The sequence below is a fragment of the Amblyomma mixtum genome, chromosome 5 (assembly GCF_055824585.1).
Source record: "Amblyomma mixtum isolate Tamu chromosome 5, ASM5582458v1, whole genome shotgun sequence".
Taxonomy (NCBI): Eukaryota; Metazoa; Arthropoda; class Arachnida; order Ixodida; family Ixodidae; genus Amblyomma; species Amblyomma mixtum.
This window is the reverse complement of record NC_143016.1, coordinates 184,634,130-184,649,982: the sequence shown is the minus strand read 5'-3', so window position 1 is coordinate 184,649,982 and position 15,853 is coordinate 184,634,130. Positions and strand designations below refer to the sequence as shown.

The 15,853-nt window shown below is 48.0% G+C and overlaps 1 pseudogene; it reads right to left on the bottom strand.

Moving 5' to 3' along the window:
• Positions 1-943: 943 nt before the first annotated feature.
• Positions 944-15,675, bottom strand: LOC149345090 (uncharacterized; annotated as a pseudogene).
• Positions 15,676-15,853: the final 178 nt, after the last annotated feature.

The window sequence follows — 15,853 nt, the reverse complement described above, 5'->3', positions numbered from 1 at the left end:
ATTTCCCGTGATGTCGGTATGTCCCGGCACCCAAACTATCGTGTGTTTGGCCTGGTTGTTTTCGGGTTTGCCACTAGAGCGGAGAATGCGGAGCGCGCTGTGACTGATTCTGTCGTTTAGGTAGTTGCGGCATGCAGCTTATGAGTCGGTGAGTATGGTCAAGGACCTATTGGATCGGTAGCCCTCCGCTGCCGCTAGAGCCACGGCTGCCTTTTCGGCCTCGACTACCGTACAGTTCCGGATTGACACGCTGATTATTTCTTTTAGGTCCGAATTGATCACCGTTGCCACTTTACTTTTCTTGTGGTTTCTGTTACCAGTGTATGTAGCGGCGTCTACGTAGTGGTTTCTAGTTGCCAGTGTTCTTTGTACGTATTCTGCTCTTGCTTCTCTTCGCACCATGTGTAGGTTCGGGTCCATATTCCTTGGTATCGGTGCTACTTTGATGGTGTTCCTGTATTCGTCTGGTATCGTCTCCGTTCTTTGTGTTTCCTTTATTGTAGCTTCACCGCCGTATCTGCCCAGGAGTCTTCTACCCGTTGCCGATAGTTTTAGTCTTTCGATTTGTGCTATTATTTACGCTTCTTGGAGTTCTTCGAGGCTGTTGTGTAGCCCCAGAGCCAGTAGTTTGTCGGTTGATGTTGACTGTGGTAGGTGAAGCGCCGTCTTGAGGGCTTTCCTCAGGTTTGAGTCCGCTTGTTGCATTTCGTATTTTGTGCTGTGGTAGTATGGGAGGCTGTATGTTACTCTGCTTACTACCAGGCTTCTGACCAGCTGTAGCGTGTCTGCCTCTTTCATGCCTTGTCTTTTCCTCGAGATCCTTGTTATCATGCGAGCTACTTGGTTGGTTGTTGTTTTAAGTATTGTTAGGGTGTGGGTGCACCTTTGGTTCGATTGTGTCCACATTCCTAATATCCTGATAAGTGTTTTTTTCCGGGATTAGTTATCCCTCGAGTTGGACGTTTAGCCTCAGGTTTTCTTCCTCGGGGACAGTGTGGTTCTTCTTGCCTCGCCGTACTCTTAGGAGCTCGGACTTCTCTGTCGAGCAGGCTAGTACTCTTGCCTTGACATAGTCTTCTACGCATGTCGCCCAAGACGTGCTCGCGATTATGTGCGCTCTTAGCGTGCTCGTCTACATTCGCATCTCCCTTCTGTCGGCATCGTTGCCCATCATGATCCTGTTTCTTTACCCCTTCCCCAGTGCAGGGTAGCTGCTGATCATTCATGCCAACCCCTCTCTGCCCTCTCTCTCAAATGAACCTCCCTCTCCCTTTGTGAAAACTAACATGAAGTTGTGTTCTCTGCAAGCGTGCTCATTAGCTCTTTAAGGGGCGGAGGAACGAACACAAGTGCAGAGGATAGACAGCGTCGATTGCGCGGAGTGTCAGCGGCTGATTCAGGGAGCCCGTTACCGATGTGCACAATGCGGTTGCAGCTAGCGGTCGCTTGCAGGTGTACTGCAGTGCAGTTGAGCAGGGGAGTGCACCTGAAGTTAAAGTCGTGCACATGCAAGTTAGCAAGTGAGATTTCAAAGAGAGTAGAAAACGCTATAGGCGGTAGGATTGACGTTTCAGAGTCCCATCAATACATTTCATGCCGAAAAGTAGGGAGTTGGGTGCGGGTGACCAAAAAAAATTGTCTTTTAATGCGAAAGAACTTGATAACTCACTGGCACGAAAACTGGGCGTCGGGCAAATAGTGGCGGCTTAAGAAACTCGCATTTGGTCAAAACGGTGTAACGTAATCAAAGGCGAGAAAATATGAAATGGTAATCAGTAATACTAATAAGTGCACCACCTACAAAGGAATAGAATAAAATAACAGTATGATTGTAATAAAATTAGAGCAGAATTGGAATAGAAAAAATTACAAGAGGATTGTAATGCATTCGCATTACTCGCGCGTAAGTTGCCGAAATGCCCCCGGACGAACGCTTTATAACTAAAACAGGGGGTGGGATTGAAGCGCTCAATTCAAGGCCTAAAGGCTCGAAGCAGAACGGTTAACTTAGAAAAATGCTGAAGAAAAGTAAAATAGTGATCAAGAGTCTTGGGAGAGACCACAATTTTAGATACTTTAACAGTGCAGTGTATTTTCTTCCTCGCGTTTGAGCAATATTATTTTAGAGAGTCACCGAGGTATCGAAAATGAAAATACACATATCAATGGCGAGGTAATTAGTCGCCCCAGGTCCGCACGGTGACAAATAACTAGAAGAAAGAGTGGTAGGATTGTAGCGTAGTTAAACCGAGGTAATGTGCGAACGCATGTGTTCATTCTTCACCTCTTCTTTCTGGCATCTGCATGTACACGCAACCTCGTTTGGCGCTCTTCATCTTCACACTCGCTCTCCACTCGCCAGCAGCTGGCGCGACGCCCTCCTCCCATTGGCCACAGCTTGTGCGACGCTCCTCCGAAACTACCCGAGCCTCCTCCCATTGGCTGTAGCTTGCACGACGCTCCTCCGAACTAACCCGAACTTACCCGAGTTACTCCGAGCTTCACACAGGGCTCTTCGTTGGGACCGAGTTAAGTATAGTGCTTTCGCAGTGAAAACTTGAGGCGACAATATGAACGAGCCTTCGGCGCTGGGCGATGCGTCCCGTCACTTCATCTTGTAGCGGTGGCTGCGTTCGATCGCCGCCACTTTGCTGACACACCCGACGAAGGGCCGCTGGCAAGCACAACAAAGACAATGAAACTCTGCCCATTTCAGAACTTGACGAGCGCTTCCTAGCATTCTTTAATTTCAGCTGAGTTGCGAAGCATTTGTGTGTACGCTTTTCACTCCGTGCTTCTCCTCAGCTAAGAAGTACTTACGGCTCATCAGAACACGCCTTCCTCATCAAAGTGAAGTGGCGCCGGGCCCGGCGCAACTGAACAATGCGCACTGTTCTTGCGGGGAAGGGTGTCAACTCAACGTCTGTGCGCCAACACATTTTGAAACGACCGACGGCGCTGGAGAAGCCGTCAACGCAGTCGGACGGCGGAACGGTGTCACTTTCACTCTTGAGGCCAGCGATGCGATGCTGCTGGGCGCTCGCGTTGACAGCTCGTTCGAGGCTCGTTGTTCAGTCCTTCTGAACAGCGGCCGCTAGGCCGCCGCCACCGACTCGTAAAAGCGTCTCGTGTTCGACATCGTCCAGGCAGCGCCCACCGCATGACAGAGGAAGACGCTGGTCACCAATTGGCCGTGCCCTCGGCCGTCCGGCATCATCAACCGTGTTGTTACCCGTATTCCCTTGGAACGACCGCTCGCCCAGGTTCGAACTTCTGTATAAAGCTACCCAGCTTCCGTGACGAGGTGAACCCCCTTTATCAAAGTGTGCAACTCCAGGAAAGGTTCTTTCCTTTGGCGCGTCTGTCGCGAGCAGCCCTGAAGCAGGCCACACTTCCTGCTTCTCTTTTATGCCCGCTAACCTGCTACGTCACGCCTAGCTCACACCACATATTAAAATAATAACGCCGTCGTGTAGACAACAGCTAACTGCAACCTTCTGGGTTAAATGACTGAGTGAAGATTAACTGAGCGAATTAAATGCTCCATTACACTAAAGGGGTGAAATTCTCCGAAAAAAAGGCTACAGAGCTTCTGGAAAACGCATGCACAGAAAAAGGGGTGCTATTTGTTCTCCTTAAAGTGCATCATGGCCTTAAAGTGGGGAAAGGGTGACGCAAAGAATATACATAAGAAACTCTTGTACAGGCTTCCGCGCAATTCTGGCTCATACGTCATCTCCGTCGCCTATTTCCACTGCAGGGCAAAGACCTATCCCTCCGATTAACCCTGTCTGGTGCCTCCTGCGACCACCTTATTGCCTCAAACTTCCTAGCCTCATCAGCCCACCTGACTCTGCCAACACTGTTACGCTTGACCTCTCCTGAAACTCACGTCCGTAGGGTGCAATTTAGGGTGGAACTAATACCCTAATGCTGCGGTCACAAACTCATCTTTCCACGCTGGCAGAATTGTTTGGGTTGTATCTCTCTGGGACCAGCAGCTCAAAAGGAGAGACAGGAAATGGGGAGTTGCCAGAAAACAAAAAAGGAAAGGTCAGCAAAAGTAGGCAAAACTAAAATCAAGAAAAAAATCATGTGAGTCAAAAGCTCCGATGAAGGGTGCCAGGTATTAAAAAAATGAATTAATTTTTTTTTCTTTCACTTTGTTTTCCCTTTTTTTTTGCCTTGTTCAAACTTTTGGCGCTTATAACGAAAAATTAGTTTTTGACGTACGGAGGAATGACCCGAGTGGTGCAAGTATTTGCGGTTATAGGTTATTAGAATGAGTAAGGGAGAAAGTGTGACGTTTTCGCACAAAAGCCGAAGATCTTGGAGGTTGCGGCGGGGGCGGTCCCATTTGAACCATGTATAATTCTTGGCCTTTTTTCGCCGAGGAAATGGGGTTAAGCATGATTTTTCTATGTAAAATTTCTCACATTGGTATAGACCTCCTCCATGTTTGCAAACAAGCGAGGTGGCGCTGCAGTCGCGAACGGGCTCGCGGTAGGCAAGAGGCCAGGGAGTGGCGTCGAGTTGAGGTGGTGCACGCCGGTTTTCAAGGCTTGTATGCGCGTTTTGAGTTTCTGAGAATCAGAACAATGGTTGATGCTTTCAACTTAGTATTCCTCGAAGTGCACGGGCTCGCGTTGGCCATGTACGGCGTATTTCGACACGGTGTGTATTGTATTATGGCTAGAAAGCGCTGCAGTTGGTTTCTACCCCAGGCATTCAATAAAATGATAAGTTTTTGACACTGAACTAGGAAGAATGATTTTACTTCGGGAGTTAGAAGGAAGCACTGGCGTTTTTTCGGCAGAGCCGACGTGCGCTGACCGTCTGTTGACACACGTGTCGCACAGTGCGAAAGGCGGGGACAGCGTTGATCGTGTCCCGATCTCATCTATCTCGCGTAGCCGCTCTTTTTAGCCATCATATCGGGCACTAGCCAGGCTGACTTCTCCCCTTCTTAAACTGGTCGATTTGGTGAAAAGTTTGGATTCCTGAAATTATATTTCTTCCAGCCCTGGGTCTTCTGTTTGGTTACTAAAAAATATAGCATAATATTCAGTAGAAATTCATAAAATTACGGTTTTTAGATCTGTGGTCGTCAAAAATTGTGAGGTAATGGCGTTTCTGATGGTCCTGGCACGTCGCGAACTCTGCGGGTTTCCAACGACGGAGCACCACAGTGGTAGTATCACTACGCAGAAGAGGGATCAGAGGTTTCGTTGATTTCAGTGCGGCATTTCTTTGACCAAAGCGAAAGGGAAGAGGCCATAAACGAGGGAAAAAAACTTAAGAGGTTTGTTTTGTGATCTACCACATTTTCTGATTGGCATCACTCACCCCTTCGTAAATTTCTAACGAATGGAAATAGAATGATTATATTTGTCGCGAACGATTCCAGAGACATTGAGGAGTGCAATAAACCTCTCGACTTCTTTTGCTACAGGAGCAGTAGTATGGTAGTCATTTTTGATAAGAAAGGTGCTGCGAATCTAAAAAAAGAAGTAACACCGCCATCATAGAGAATAGGGCGTTGGCAAGCTGGCATAAAAAATTTCCGCATTTTCTACTTAATTATTCAAGACCCGTGGTGACTTGACGAGGGTGTTAATTATAATTATCCAAGAACTTTACCAGGTATAGCTGAAAATAAAACGCATTGCTTAAATTAGCAGAGCAATTTCATATTTGCACCAAATTTGGTTACATATCTCAAGCATCAATAAAGAAAACACTTTTCATTGCCTCATCCCCTGTCAATATCGCTACGTACCTCTGTTGGTAGCCCGCCTGCGGTTGCTTCTTTCCAAACAGCCTTCGCGATCATGTACTACTTCATGAAGAAGCTTATGACACATGCATGATGCAATGAAAGTACTCTGTTCGAAGCATGCCAACGCGACCGCGCAAGATTGTCAGAACTTACAGACTTTTCTACTACAATCAAATAAATATGTCGTTCATGTTAAGAAATATTTTGAAGTATATATTAAATGCCCTAAAATGCGTCATTACACGTTCGTATAACTTCTGCACATGTTAAAACATGCTGTGCTATCAACAAAATAACGCGCTCCTCGGTGGAGAGTGACCCTGCCGGCGCCCGTGCACACCAGCTCAGGGTGATAAATACGTTCGCAGCTACATACATGCTTTTTCTTTTCTTTGCGCAATTTTAAGCGCACCATGCTGTTGTTCAGGTGAATGAAAGTACGTTGACTGGCAGCGCCGGTCTACACCCAGATTTCGCGCTTTTACTACCGCGGCTCATTTCCTAATGCGGCATTTATTTCCGAGAAACCTATTAAAGCTAATCTAATTTTTCGTTTTATGATACTACGCGGATCCAACAGCGACGTAGCTGGTCAGTACATGCTGCTTCTGCAGTGCGCAGCCACGATATGCAGCCGCCGGTAGCTGCAGCAGCTGCGGTAGGCACGGCCAGGCGGAACCTGTTTTGCCTACCACGCGAAAGTCGCTACTGACAACAGCGCCACCGCATCTCCGTGACGTCGCGGGGTGAAGGAGGTCTATACCTTCCCCGCCCCCCTTCTACTGTTATTCCCTGCCTGCCTTGCCCTAAGGGTCAGCTGATCATATTGCTTTCGCTTTACATGTCCTTCCCATGTCCACTTCTTGATTTCAGTTAGGTTATTTTTCAACGGGGCTAGTCTCATCCTGCTATCTTCCTCTCTCTAAACGTTGCACAATATATTTTTCTTTCCACGGATGTCTGGGCTGTCCTGAATTTAACATCAAACCTTTCTGTTGTGTTTGCAGGGGGTTTAACCTCCCAAAGTGACTCAGGCTATGAAGAACGCCGTAGTGAAGTTGGCTCCGGAAATTTCGACCACCTGGGGTTCTTTAACGTGCACTGACATCGCACAGCACACGGGCCTCTAGAATTTCGCCTCCATCGCGATTCGGCCACCGCAGCCGTGATCCAGCCCGCGTCTTTCGGGTCAGCAGCCGAGCGCTATAACCAATGAGACACCGCGACGGCTAAACCTTTCTGTTGGGCTGTAAGTTTCGGTTCCATATGTGAATACTGGCAAGATACAACTGTCATGTACTCTATTCTCGAGGTATACCGGCAAGCTACTACTGATGGTTCCTGCCAAATCCAGTCCATTTCATCCTTATTTTCTTGGCTATTTCACTCTAGTTGTTTGGATCTGCGGTTACTAACTGACCGAGTAATTCTTCCACACTTCTAATGCCTTACTGTCTGCTGTAAACTGCTGTTCTCTGCACACGCTATTGAGCATTACCTGATTTCTTTATTATAACCTTTAGAACCACCGTTTTACTTTGCCCGGCTATGTCCTAAATCACGCACTACCATTTGTTTCCTACGTCACTTAGCGAGACAATGTTATCACCAAATCGCAGTTTTCTACTGCGCTATCGGTTAAATTTTATCCCAACTTCACAATCCAAAGTTCCTCTTACTGTCTGCAAACACGCAGTGTTTAGTACCGGAGAGGTCGTGTCTCCCTGCCTGATTGGGCCTGGTTGGTATTATCACTTACTGTATAGAGGAGTATGGTCGTGCGCTGTGCAGCCGTTAAGTATGTTTCCCAGCACCGTTATTTATGCATATATTCTACATCATAGTTACGCAATGCCTAAGAATGCGGAGGTTTCGACTGAATCGAATGCTTTCTTGTAATCTAAGAAGGCTATACAAATGTCGGAATTAAATTATCCGCATTTTTCCTTCACATGACTGGCGGCATGAACATGGTCTCTCGTCGAGCAACCTTTTTGAAAATCCACCTCGCGTTTTACCTAACTGAAGTCTAAGGTTATTTTAATTTCAGTAGCGATTGCCTTAGGAAATACCTTGTAAGCAACTGACAGTAAGCTGATCGCTGTGTACGCTTATTCAATAAAAAATTGACCAACGAGTGAGTGAACACCCAAATCCATTTCACAATCGAACCCTTTTAACGGGGACGTTCACACGAGTTAATTTATCTCGCTCATCTCCACAAAGGATAAAAAGTGAGTCGTCTCGGACCACTTGCAACACAGGTACGCTCTTGGCGGCGTATAGCAGGCGGCGCCAGTATGTCAGGTGGGCACATAAAATCAGGAAGTTTGCGGGCATTATCATCATCATCAGCCCGACTACGCCCACTGCAGGGCAAAGGCCTCTTCCGTGTCTCTCCAATCAACCCTGTTATTTGCCAGCTGCGGCCACCGCATCTCTGCAAACTTCTTAATCTCATCCGCCCACCTAACTTTCTGCCGCCTCCTGCGACGCTTGCCTTCTCTTGGAAGCCACTCCGTTACCCTTAAGGACCAGCGGTTATCTTGCCTTCGCATTACATGCCCTGCCCGTGCCCACTTCTTCCTCTTGATTACTAGAATGTCATTAACCCGCGTTTGTTCCCTCACCCACTCTGCCCGCTTCCGATCTCTTAACGTCATGGGCGTCCGGAGGGGGGGGCAAGGGGGGGCGGCTGCACCCCCCTGGAAAATCACTCCCTCGAACCGTGAGTGATGGCCGCACGCCAGGGGCCGTGGTGGGCTCAGCCAAAAGGGTAAAAGCAGCCCCGCTTCCACGCTTTGGGTCACATCTGCGAAATGCCGCGTCCGGGCACGCGTCTTTATGCCGTTTTCAAACCACGCCATCGTTAGCTCTGTTGAAGGCCGACCTGTTGCAGACATACAGCGGCACCGGCGAGCATGTGTTTCAAGCCGTCTTGAAATGGGTGCCTGTTTCTTTGATCTCTAGACAGATAGCGACGCGGAGGCAGACAGTGCACAGTGCATCTTGTTTTCGCCTTCGTTATGCCGGCCACCGATGAATTCTTCAGGAGGGAAAGACAAATCAGCCGTGTCCACCCCCGCTTTGTCGGGCTGCTCATGGGCAAGCGGGCGATCAGTTGGCGCCGCCGCCGCTCGCTGTGCCTCCGATCCACGGGAGAGCGCAGTGCGGTAGAAGCGCCGCTATCAGAATCTTCGGCAAAGGAGATTAGCATCTTTTGTTCACGGCGACGCAGTCTCCAGAGGCGCCCCCACACCAGCGTCCCTTGCGTCTTCTCCGAAAACCAGCGCCTTTGGTCAACGCAGCCCCATGGCGCCTGCCTGGCTCGCCTGTCACCTCTGGCTGGGCCTCAAATGACAACAGCGCCCGTGTACTGTGCGAGGTCAGTGCCCGGTAAAGAGACCCAGGTGGTCGACATTATCCGGAGCTCTGTACTACTCCGTTCCTCATAACCTGAGTCGTTTTGGGGCTCTGAACCCCATAAAAACACACAAAACAAATTTTCCTACCGGAGTGGCGAGTGTCCCTTCCCCTTGGAAGTCGCACGGAAGTAAGCCCTTGCACGTGTGCGCGCCTCTGTATTTGTGCTTCGGTGTTTTTAGTGGCCGTTTGTCAACGAAGCTGAGAACAACCAAGACAGTGGACGAGAAAACTACGAGCGGCGAGCAGTGTGCGTGCGGTTGCTCGACTGTGCGGATGCGCGAGCAAGATGGAGCGAGGTGTATGAAGCTGCGAGCGTGCATTTATCTTGTAAATAAGTTTTCGTTGTATGTATAGACATCTTTTGTTTTCAACGTGCGCGTTCAACCGTTTTTCCAATCAATGTGTGTGACGAGCGTGCACCGAGAGCGTGTAATGAAGCACAGAAATGAATTTATCACCCGTGTAATCACGCAATTCGCCCAGAAAAATCCGTGGAGTCTACAGTTGCTGTTCAAGGAAGACTGACTGAGTGACTGTAGTTGCGTGTTTGTGACCATATTGTGCTGTGTGCTGGTCATCAATCCGGGTGAGTCGAGAACCCGTATGCAGCAATACTGAGCACTCTTCTCCACGAAGTGACAGTATATTTTTGGATTTTTTATTAATTTTAATTGTTTCTTCGTTGATAAACTGCAATGTATCTCTCCTAGCAACACTTTAATTTGCTGTTTGTAATTTTTATTTCATGTGTGTATTTCACTTATTTTTTATTTATATATAAATAAATAAATTCATACCGCAAATAGTGCCTTTTTGCTACGAACATGCCCCCCCCCCCCCCCCCCTCCGGCGCCAACAACCAATGGGGCCCCCCCCCTGCAAAAAATTCTGCGGACGCCCTTGTTTGCCAGTACTGCGATAACAAACTTCTGAAGCCGAAAACTATTCTTGAAAAGCTAGAATGAAAACAACAAGTAAAATGGCTGAACGTTTTTATTAGGCAAAAAGTATTCGTTACGTTTCTCGAACCGCCGGTCCGAAAGACTGGGCGCGCTATAAGGGAGGCAAATGAAAAAAGCCTCTCTACAGGAGCAGACGAGCATGTCGCAGTATTATACTTGACGAATGCGCCTCTTATCAGTGGATAAGAATCAAGCACAGCCACGTCAACTCGAGGATCTTGTAAATAATTAAGAAACTGAAGCTTCACTAACACCTCCTGAGAGCTACGGCTGGTTATACCGCTTGTCTCTTCAAATGAAAAGAATGCGTCAGCTGACGCGTTTGATGCTGCTGGCGCCGATGATCCCATTGCCTCGCGTGCAGAAGAATGCGCGGCTTGTGCTGTGCTGACATAGTCGAAACAGCTTCTTCTGTAAGCTTCCGAGCATGACGGCGGAAGTCTTCCATTTCTGCTGGCAACCACCGCAACTTGAAATAGGGGTGTAGAACAGCAGCAACGGTTGCCTCTTTTGGATTCGATTTCATCTTCAAAAGATGGTCGAACCTGCGGGTGAATCCATTCCTAACTGCATCCAAAAGTGGCTTGCAATAAACATAGTCTGCAGCAGCTTTCTCGTGAAGCTTTGATTCCACTTGAAGAAGAGTCGGGAGCAGTTCTCCGAAGAAGCAGTTAGCTTCAGCTTGGAGGCGTGTCAAAGCAGAGGCGATGGGCTGCAAGACATCGCAGTAGCAGAAAGGCGAAGTCGCTTTCTTGGAATACTCGTACTTGCAGCTTGAGAGTGTTGCATAGGTCTCGAAGCTTGACCTTCGATCGAAGGTTTTTGGTGCTGTCGTATAAAGAATTCCATCGCGTCACACACGGTGTTTGTAAAGAATGTCCTAAGGCGCTCACGATTATCTCGGACGACTTGGGCCTTCACACGCAGTTCCAAAGTGCCGAACATTTTATCATGGCAGATGAGTGAATGCGCTCAAAAGACACTGTCGACAGAGCTACTTTAACGTCGGAAACTGCCACAAGACTTAGTGTGTGACAAGCATCTTCGAGGCCTAGATCAGGTTCTGTCACCGACTCGAAGGACTCGTCTGCGGCTCCATCTGCCAGAAAGAAGGTGCTTTCATTGAAAGCATTTTCCTAGGAACTTTCATAAGTGTCACACGCTTTTGAAAAAAAAAAAATGGTTCATCTCGCATAATACAGCTAAATGAAAATAGAAAGTTTTCTGCTTTGCTAGAAACCACATTTGATAACAGGGGGGTCATTTTCTGACGTGTATTTTATTTTAGTCGCCGAATTCGTACAAATGAAATCACCCGCCTTGGCGTCACAGTAGAAAATTCACTGGCGGGTACAAGTACACTAAGTTGCTTATAACTGGATATTCAGCGTGTGTGCTGTTTGAATGATTTACAATAATTGAAAAAAACTGGCCTGTCATGACCATGGGCGTCCGGAGGGGGGGGGGCAAGGGGGGGCGGTTGCACCCCCCTGGAAAATCACTCACTCGAACCGTGAGTGATGGCCGCACACCAGGGGCGGTGGTGCGCTCAGTCAAAAGGGTAAAAGCAGCCCCGCATGGTCACATCTGCGAAATGCCGCGTCCGGGCGTGCGTCATTCCGCCGTTTTCAAACCACGCCATCGTTAGCTCTACTGAAGGGCGACCTGTTCCAGACATACAGCGGCACCGGCGAGCATGTGTTTCGAGCCGCCTTGAGATGGGTGTCTGTTTCTTTGATCTCTAGAGAGATAGCGACACGGAGGCAGACAGTGCACGGGACATCTTGTTTTCGCCTATGTCGTTAGCCGGTCACCGATGAATTCTTAAGGAGGGAAGGACAAATCAGCCGTGTCCACCCCCGCTTTGTCGGGCTGCTCAGGGGCAAGCGGGCGATGAGTTGGCGCCGCCGCCGCTCGCTGTCTCCTCCGATCCACGTGTAGCGCAGTTCGGTAGAAGCGCCGCTTTCAGAATCTCCGGCAAAGGGGATTAGCTGCTTTTGTTCACGGCGACGCAGTCTCCCGAGGCGCCCCCACACCAGCGTTCTTTGCGTCTTCTGTGAAAACCAGCGCCTTTGGTCAACGCAGCCCGATGGCGCCTGCCTGGCTCGCCTGTCACCTCTGGCTGGGCCTCAAATCACAACAGCGCCCATGTACTGTGCGTGTCAGTGCATGGTAAAGAGACCCAGGTGGTCGACATTACCCGGAACTCTGTACTACTCCATCCCTCATAGCCTGAGTCGTTTTGGGGCTCTGAACCCCATAAAAACACAAAAACAAATTTTCCGACCGGAGTGGCGAGTGTCCCTTCCCCTCGGAAGTTGCGCGGCGTTCCTTTCACCCCCAAAGTGCGCATTCGGGGATACTGCGGCAAGTAAGCCCTCGCACGTGTGCGCGCCTCTGTGTTTGTGCTTGGGTGTTTTTAGTGGCCGGTTGTCAGCGAAGCTGAGAACAACCAAGACAGCGGACGAGAAAACGACGAGCGGCGAGCAGTGTGTGTGGGGTTGCTCGACTGTGCGGATGCGCAAGCAAGATGGAGCGAGGTGTATGAAGCTGCGAGCGTGCATTTATCTTGTAAATAAGTTTTCGTTGTATATATAGTCATCTTTTGTTTTCAACGTACGCGTTCAACAGTTTTTCCAATCAATGTGTATGATGAGTGTGCACCGAGAGCGTGTAATGAAGCACAGAAGTGAATTTATCACACGTGTAATTACGCAATTCGCCCAGAAAAATCCGAGGCGCCTACAGTTGCTGTTCAAGGAAGACTGACTGAGTGACTGTAGTTGCGTGTTTGCGAACATATTGTGCTGTGTGCTGGTCATCAATCCGGGTGAGTCGAGAACCCGTATGCAGGAAGACTGAGCACTCTTCTCCACGAAGTGATATAGCATCTTTTTGCATTTTTTATTAATTTTAGTTGTTTCTTCGTTGATAAACTCCAATGTACATCTCCTAGCCGCGCTTTAATTTGCTGTTTGTAATTTTTCTTTCATGTGTGCATTTTGTTTAATTTTTATTTATATATAAATAAATAAATTTACTCCGCAAATAGCGCCTTTTTGCTACGAACATACCCCCCCCCGCCCCCCCCCCCCCCCCCCCCCGGGGCACCAACGGGGCCCCCCCCTGCAAAAAATTCTGCGGACGCCCTTGCTTAACGTTACACCTACCATTTTTCTTTCCATAGCTTGTTGCGTTGTCCTTAACTTAAGCTGAACCCTCTTTGTTAACCTCCACGTTTCTGCCCCACAGGTGCGCACCGGTAAGATACAGCTGTTGTATACTTTTCTCTTGTAATTGTAATTTTGTTGCTGACTTTCTTAAGGACTATGCATGTAGCTGCGCAGTATAACACTGTCAGCGGTGTAGTGCATTCTTGCAGCTAAGACGTGCTAACTGGCAGGCTCGTTAACTAATATCGAATAGTCAACTTTTTAATTATAGCTCTTAGACTCCTTAATTATTAACAGGCGTGTAGCCCACCGTAATTATTATCCATGTCAGTTTTTAGAATTTCAAAAACGCTGTTTCCCTTGGCGCTGTGGCCCGACAAGTTTTGGCTCATCGCGCCAAAATACATGCTTTTTGAGAAGCTTGCAGGAAACGCAACCTCTCCACTGCACGTAACTCGTCGAAATAGCGAAAAGTTTTTAGGCCACAGCGCCGACGGTAACCACGTTTTCGCAATTCCAAAAATCATATGGATATTACTTACTGTGGGCTACATACCTCTCTATAATTAAGGAGCCTAACAGTAACAGTTAAAAAGGTAAGTAATAAATGTTAGTTAACCAGCCTGCTAGTTAACACGTCCTAGCGGTATTCTGATGTACTACACCGCTGGAAATGCTATGCCGGAAAAAGCGATCTTCTAACTCAAAAAGCCTATTTTTAAAAATTGTTCAAAGACTTAGGTGAGACACAATATAGTCTTTGTCAAAAGTGACCAGGCTGCATGGTTTGCTTCTCACTAGTATAGTAGAGCCTTCACAGCTCCCCTAAAGATCAAAAGTTCTTTGAAGGTGTGAAGAGGGGTTCTTCTTACCATACAGAGATTTAGAGCTTGACGGCTGGCATAATATCTCTAATATACGACTGAGAAGAAAAACATGCAGCCTGGTTACTTTTGAAAAAGACTGTACATCTTCCAGTATTTTCACGTAAGGCTCTTCGACATCCTGATTCCGCAATGCCTGTATGACTGCTGGGGTTTCCACTGAGGCAAATGCTTTTTCGTAATCAATGAACGCTATAAGTATATGGGTTAGTTATGTTGGGCTCATTTCTCTATCACCTGAGTGATAGTGTGAATATGGTGTTGTCGAGTATCCTTTTGAAAGCCAGCCTAATCATTTCGTTGATGGAAGTCTAAGGTTGTCCAGACTATATTGGCCATTACCTTAATACGTAAATACCTTGTAGATTCTTACAACGTGCTCGCAGGCAACGGACAGTAAGCTGATCCTGTTCTTTTTAATTCTTATTATTTAAGATAATGTTAGCGTTCTTCCAAGCTTCTGGTGCGCTACTGGCAGAGGAAAGGGTTAATTGGAGAGATACGGGAGAGAGTTCTCTTCCGCAGAGAACGCAGTTAGGCTGATGGGGATGACTGCGCAATTGTTGTTCGCGTTAAAAAGCCCCAGGTGGTTGGAATTTATCCGCAGCCCTTTACAACGGTGCCCCTCGTAGCCGCTGTGCGGCTTTCCCTTATAAAAATGGTCTATAGACAGTCTATAGACTTCTTATTGACTCTACTGACTTCCTATAGATATTGCGTTTTGTCAGTTCATAGTCTATAGACTGTCTATAAACAAAGGTCTACGAAAATTGTATGGCCATAAATCTATTGGCTATAGACTGTCTATGGCATTTGTATTGCCTATAGACTGTTCTCCAGGATTTGTCTGTAGACAGTCTACAGATTTTATAGACAGAAGCCTATAGACACTCTATAGACTGTCTAAAACCTTTTTTGTAAGGGTTGGGGCTACAAGCCCCACATACCGAAAGCGAAACAAACCCGCCACCACACTTCGGTCTGAAAACGTTGTGCGCGAGATGGTCGAGCCGCGCAGAAGTTCGGTTTTTGAGAACGACAAAAATAAAATTAATCACAGGGAAGTACACTTTAAATGTCATAAAAAAGCGCCCAATTCATGTTACGTTCTTGCCAGTACGCAATGCGCACAGCACTCTCCTGCATTTATGCGCACGCCATGGGGTTTTCGGTGCGGCGGGCCCACACAGAAATAGGCTTATCCATGCGCAGAAGACTGAATAATACAAGTAACTGACTCTTTAGCGTAACGGACGAAAGTACTAAAAAACACGGACAGAGCTAAAAACTGAAAGATCACCACGCCCAGCGGCTCCAAGTGAGAGGCAAAGAGCAGCGGCTACAATCGGCCGCTCAGAGGAAAAACGGGCTCGAATTTGGAACGATTGCCGATGAGCATGCAGTGGGCAGACCGGAGCGAACGCCTTGTTTCGCAACTGACCCATCCCCATGCGTGCTTTTAAGATGAGAGGAGGAGTGTTGGGCACTGGAAGTTTCTCGTCAGGTGAACCTTGAGATGGGTGCGCTGATCAGCAGGGTCTCAGTGATGCAACCGCGCACGCCGAGTGAGCCTTGGCGAGGAGGTTCACGGCCCCGAAAGTGGCCCACACACACACCGGCGGGGGCAAC